This window comes from Equus asinus, chromosome 3 (assembly GCF_041296235.1).
Source record: "Equus asinus isolate D_3611 breed Donkey chromosome 3, EquAss-T2T_v2, whole genome shotgun sequence".
In the NCBI taxonomy this organism is placed as follows: Eukaryota; Metazoa; Chordata; class Mammalia; order Perissodactyla; family Equidae; genus Equus; species Equus asinus.
The window spans coordinates 78,079,662-78,085,661 of record NC_091792.1 but is presented as its reverse complement, the minus strand read 5'-3'; positions in this window follow the sequence as shown (position 1 = coordinate 78,085,661).

Here is a 6,000-nt window from a genome sequence, read left to right as displayed (position 1 = left end):
GTGGAATTTGAACATAAGTTGTGGCTCCATATTCTCTGCTCTTAACCATCTTCTTTGCTCCCTATGACTTCACACCATGAAGACGTTGGCTCAGTGTATCCATTTTCTTGTTACATCCTGTAGCCCCACTCTTTGATCTCTGTCTGAAAAAGATGCTATTCGCATCAAAACTGTTGCACATACACAACCAAAATGACTTCTCCCCATATCCCATGTCCTGGAAAATACATAGAGAACATTTCAAGACATTTCTTGCCCAGTCTGGGAGTGCTTCTGGGAAATCCCACTGTTCCTCTAAGAAGCCAAGGGCAGGCTGGGAGCTGTGTCTTAGGGGAAAGGTGAGATCAGGAGATACTATGGGGTTACAAAATGGATGTGGGACCTCAGCAGGAATTGACTTCAGGATCTGGTGGTGTTTCAAGCTGGGTGCTAATTTTCTGGCTTTGGGTGTAGGGGCTGGTGCCGCATTCCAGGGAGAGGCCAGTCTCCCTGAGTTCTTGGGGAAACCAGACCCTTGAAAGCAAGGGAATGAGAATTTCCTTTCACAATGGACTTGGGAGGGGAAACATTCAGCCCAGAAGAGACAGTCATGATCCTGAGGAAACCAGAAGAAGCTGCCTCCTCGTCCGCCAAGCAGAAAGCCCTCCTTCATGGACTCACTTTATCCAGATGAGACCAAGAAGGAGGACATGATGATATGCCCTTGCAGGTGGGAGACCTGTGACAGTGGAGCCTGTGCCTGGGAGGCTCTGAAAGGCATCATAGGGGTGACATTTGCTGTGAGCAGGGTGCCAGATGAGAGGCACGCCTGCCTGTGTCTGGGAACAGTTTGAGTGTCAGGGGGAAGGCACCGCTGGCGCAGAGGCTCACAGGAAGAAGTGGGTCTGACCAGACAATGTCCGAAAGAGGGCAGTGGAGCTGGAAGGAGCCTGAGAAGAGAGAGGAGGGTAGATGGGGACAGGCAGGGCCAGAGGGCAGGAACTGGCAGACTGTGCTTTTCCCGTCGCTCTCTGATGACACTGCTCTAAGACATTGCACCTAGAAAATACAAATCCTTAACATCTCACAAAGTGTGTGTGCCAGGAATGGGGCACAGCTTAGCTGGGTGCCTCCGCCTCAAGGTCTCTGTGAAGCAGGGGCTGCGGCGATATTGCGGCTCGACTTGTGGAGGGTTTGCTCCCAAGTTCACTCACATGCATGTTGACGGGGTTTGTTTGGACTGAAAGTCTGAGTTCCTACCTGTCTGTTGGCCAATCATTCCCTCCGTTCTCTCCTATGGAACATCTTCATAGGACAACTGAAAGCATGCACACTTGCTCCCCCAGTTCCAGAGATATAAGATGCAGAGAGAGAGAGAGATGGAAACAGAAGGAGGGAAAGACGGAGGGGACTAAAGCCAATGAGTAAGAAGGAAGGGCCAGGCTTTTTGTTCTTAACCCTGGGTTGCAGGCCATCCCATCACCTTGGCTGCATTCTATTCAGAAGGCAGTTCCTGACCACTTGTGGTTCCACAAGGACGTGCACAGCAGAAGACAGTGAGCACCAGGAGCCATAGTGGAGACTGCCCACTACATAGGCCGACACGAGGCATTTGGGTCTGATTCTAAGTCAAACAGGAGACCTTGCAAGGTTTCATGCCAGTGAATGGAAGTATCTGAATTTCCCCTAATTTCCACCTCTTAAAGGTGCAGACCTGGAAATGAGGCCCAGAGGGGCAGTGACTTTCTCAAGGTCATAGAGCTGGAACCAAGTCCTGTTTTGAGGGGTACTCCACACTACATCCCACCCCTTCTTGTCATTCTTTAATCTCTAAGTGTGTGCATCAGACACATGCAAACCAGACCACAGGTGTTGTCGCTATTGTCTGTTCTACACTTGAGGATGTCCCAAGGGAGCTATTTCTGGCCTCGCCCCCATCGTGCAGGTTGGGTGATTGAGGAGGCCCTGGGAGGCCCATTGGCATTTCCAGGACACAGAGCTTGTAGGAAAAAAGAGGTCGGAACTCAGCTGCATGTCCTCAAGCTGGAACCCTGGTTCCATCTCAAGGTCCTGTGTTGGGATCTGTGCTGGCTATTTGTGTACAGTTCTGGAGGTGACATGGGCAAGGAGGGTGAGCAGCCAAGATCCCAGAGAGGTTTTCGGTGGGTGTGATTGAAGGAAGGGGCCCAGGTAAGGGAAACTTGAGGAAGTGACCTCACTTCCTTGAAAACAGACCCCAACAGAACTTAGCACACTGGTCTCCAGGCGCCCACATTCTAGACATAGCATCCTATTGAGCCCACTTGAGTGGCGACACTGAAGACAAGAGGATGTTCTCCTGCTGTCTCCCGAGTTGTGGAGGCTCTGGCTTCAGGAAAGCCAAGAAAAAGAGCCTTTTCAGTCACTATAGACACTGGCTTGGCCCTCACCTGCACCGCCTCTGTCCAACTGGTAGGAGGAGCACTCAGGTAACACAGGGAAAGCCAACAGGGTTAGGCCACAACTGGATGCCACCTGCACAACAATTTGAGCTTCCTTGTGTGTCGGAGGGGAGTGAGAGATGGACGGCGGTGCTGAGCGGGGACCCACCCTGGGCAGGAGCCATTTGCTCGGTGTTGGAAGCCTGGCAGTGTGTTGTGTTCCCAGCCTAGGTGGTGGCTAGCAGGATGGGAGAGTGGGTGCTGGGAACCAAGCTCCTCTACCCATAGGTTAGTCCCGAGCCCTCCAGGTGTCATCTCATTCCCTCCCTGGCTAGAGGTCTAGGCAGATGCTGCTCGGTACCTGATCTGTGCGGGGGTTTCCTCCTGTGGCCAAGTCGAGGCAGGCCCCTCAGACCTCCGGGCCCGGCTCTCGGGCACTGTCTTTGCAGAGCTGCACGCAGGAGGTGGTGGAAGAGCTGGCGGATGGCTTCGGGTACTCCATCTCCCTGGACAGGGACCAGCTGCACCGCGCCACCATCAATAACCAGGGCTGCTCTGAGGTGAGAGTGGGCACGGAGGGGTCTTCCCACCCAGGCCCCTGAGATGACCAGGGCAGGCCCAGAATCCAACCTCAAACTGCCGTTCTCCTGGGACCCTAACAGGGCTGTCCCCCATGAGTGTCCCACAGTCCCATTCCCAAAGGAATCTGGACTTCCGCTCCTCCCCACCAGCTGCATAGGAGGGTAGGAGGGCACTCTTTGCATTTTCCTAGGAAGATTAGAGAAAACGTTGATGTCATTGTCGCTTCCCAATAGGCCCTGAGTATCTTTGAATTTTGCCTTTTTTTGAAAATGAAACCTCGATAACAAGGGTCTCCAAACTCCCTTTAATGTAAAAGAAATAACCATCAGCGTGTTTGAAAGTCAAAGGGATTCTCAGAACGTGTCACTGCCCTGTACACTGTTTCCATACCTGGGAGGGGTGAGGTGGCCACATAACATTTCCCTCCAGGTCAGGGTCTGATGAAGCCTCAGGCAGTCAGAGGGGATGTCCCTCAGCCCTCACTTTGGGCGGTTCTCAGTTCTGAGCCACAGGACCTAGAGAAGCCACTTGGCATGCCAAAGCCTCTGTTCTCCTCTCTAGAGAGGGGTGTCTGTTGAGGATTCACTGGGCTGGTGCTCTTCACAGAGGGAGCTCTGTTGTCCCTCAGCGAGCAAATGGCCTTGAGGGAGATCAATGTGGAATCCTTCGCAGGACCAAAGTCAGATTGTACTTTGAGAGCGCAGAACTTTGCTGAGTTGGGACCCCTGGCTCACCTGTCGCAGATGTCTGGGAGGGGCTAGGATTTCCTGGGTCAGCTGCAGACCCCGATAACACTGGTGGTTTGCAGTGGTGACCCTGACTCTGTGTCCCTCCTCGTCCCACCCAGAGTGAAGATGAGTCCACTCTGTCTGTCACTGAGGCCTGCAGGATGCGTGGCCTCCAGGCAGGCATGATGCAGAGGCTCTCAGAGACTGTGCTGCTAGCCTTCCCCAGCAGAGTCCTCTGCAGTGTCATCACCTCCCTCTGCAGCTACTCAGGCTCCAGCACAGCCCACCAGGTGCTGGACCAGCTGTTTCCCAGGTGACTGCCCACCTCCTCCTCAGCACAGTGGTGACTCTGCCCACTGCCAGCTGTGTGTCTTGCCTTGGGAATGTCACCGCATCTCTCTGAGCCTGAGTTGGCTCCTCTGAAAGGTGGGGTGGCAGAGGATGAACTTGCTAGGCTTCTCCCAGGGATGAATGGGATCAGCCCTCCAGGTGCTGCCCTGGTGCCCGGCTCTGCAGAGAGGGTGGTGGGCCATGCTGTGGTTGCTGGTGGTGATTATTTCTCTGTCCCCCACGGAAAGTAGTCTTCCTCTCCCTTCACTGGCTTGTGGCTTTTTGAGTTTGGAAAAGCACCTGGAGAGCACCCTGTCAAGGAGTTTGAGATGCCATCCAGCTGGTCCTGGTGCTTGTCCTTGGTGTAGCCACTTAGGGATCTCTAGGGCCACAGAGGGGACCCGGCCCACTCAGACACCCGGGGTGGTTCTGGTTGGAGATCATTCAACAATGTCTATGAAGGACCTACTCTGAGCAGGACTTCTGGACACACTAAGTGTCACTCAGTGACTGAAGCAGACAGCCTCCCTGGCCCTCCCCTCTAATCTGAGAGTCAGACAGTCACACTTGACATCATTCACAGGTCCCATCTACCCTCCATCCCGGGCGATGCCCTCATCCCCTTTGGGACACATGGAGGCAGCTTGGCCCAATGCGTGCGGGATGCTGGAGGACAGGACCACCTCCCAAAGTGAGTGGTCTTTGGGTCGAGAAGGACGGCCTCCTGTCTCTAGCAAACAGGGTGCAGGGAGAGGATGGAGGCTGTGGCCGGGTCAGGCCTGGGAGAACCCTGCATCTCACCCATCTTGTGATTCCCATGGGAGGGCTGAGTTCTGGTGGCTTCCACTCCGGCAGGACTGGACTCAAAGAGAGCTGTGCATGGGTCCCAGGCCCCTTGAGAATTGGAAGGGAGGCTGGGCTGCGTTGTTCACTAGAGACCCACTCCCAGCAGAGTCCCAGCCCCTCCTGCCTCCCTTTCTCCACATCCACCCCTTGTGAGCACCACCGCCAGGTCCATAGTTGGAGGTGTGTGAGCAAGCTGCTCCCAAGTCTGCTGGAGTCTTCATTCCAGTGGCCCACATTCATGCAGGGCTTGGGTGGGCTGTGTCCAGACCCTTGGGGAGGAGAGTATCGGTGGGAACAAGAGACTCTCACAGACTCTGTGTTCAGCCTGCTGGATGAGCAGGCCTGCCACAGCCAGGACAGCCAGCCAGGGCTCAGGGCTGGGATGGGGCCCTCCTCTGGAGGGGGAGGGTCTGGCACAGGGGCACAGATGCTAACATGAGTGCCTTGGGAGGGCAGTGTTTAAGGAAAGGCCAGGCCACTGACTCTCTGGCCCATCTGCCTCCACGCAGTGCTATCTATTTCCTGCTGGGAACCTGGCTGGGCCAAGGGCAGGATTGCAGGGAGCCCCTGCGGTTTCCCTCTTGGACCCTGCAGCTGGCCACTCTGCACGTCAGCTTTGGTGGCTCCCACATGGAGGGCCATGCCTACCTTCTGCCAGGCCACCTGGAGCATCTCAAGGCCATTGAGGCCGAACGGAAAGGTGAGGGGACTGGAGTCTGGGAAGACTGTCTGTGTTGAGGTTCATGGGCTAGCGTTCCCTTAGAGGCAGTGGAGCCCTTCCTATCTTTGGAAAGGCATAGAAACTGTCAGGTGTGTGGGTGAAACTTTCTCTTTATCCTCCTCCAGAGCAAGCTCCAAAACTCCTGCCACTTCCAGAGCCAGAGCCTGTGCCATCCCCCGGGCTGGAGCCAGCTGCACCTCCAGTCTCACCACGTGTGGTAGAGCTGGAGCCAGCAGCCCCTGAGTCAGCCACTCCAGGATCAGAGCAAGGGCCATCATTAAAGGCAGCTTCAGAGCCCAGCTGCCCCTGGGCCGTGACCACCGAGGACCAGCTGTGGGAGGAGAAGCCGAACATCTTGGACTTCCCTCCCCAGCTGGTGGCAGAGCAGCTGACG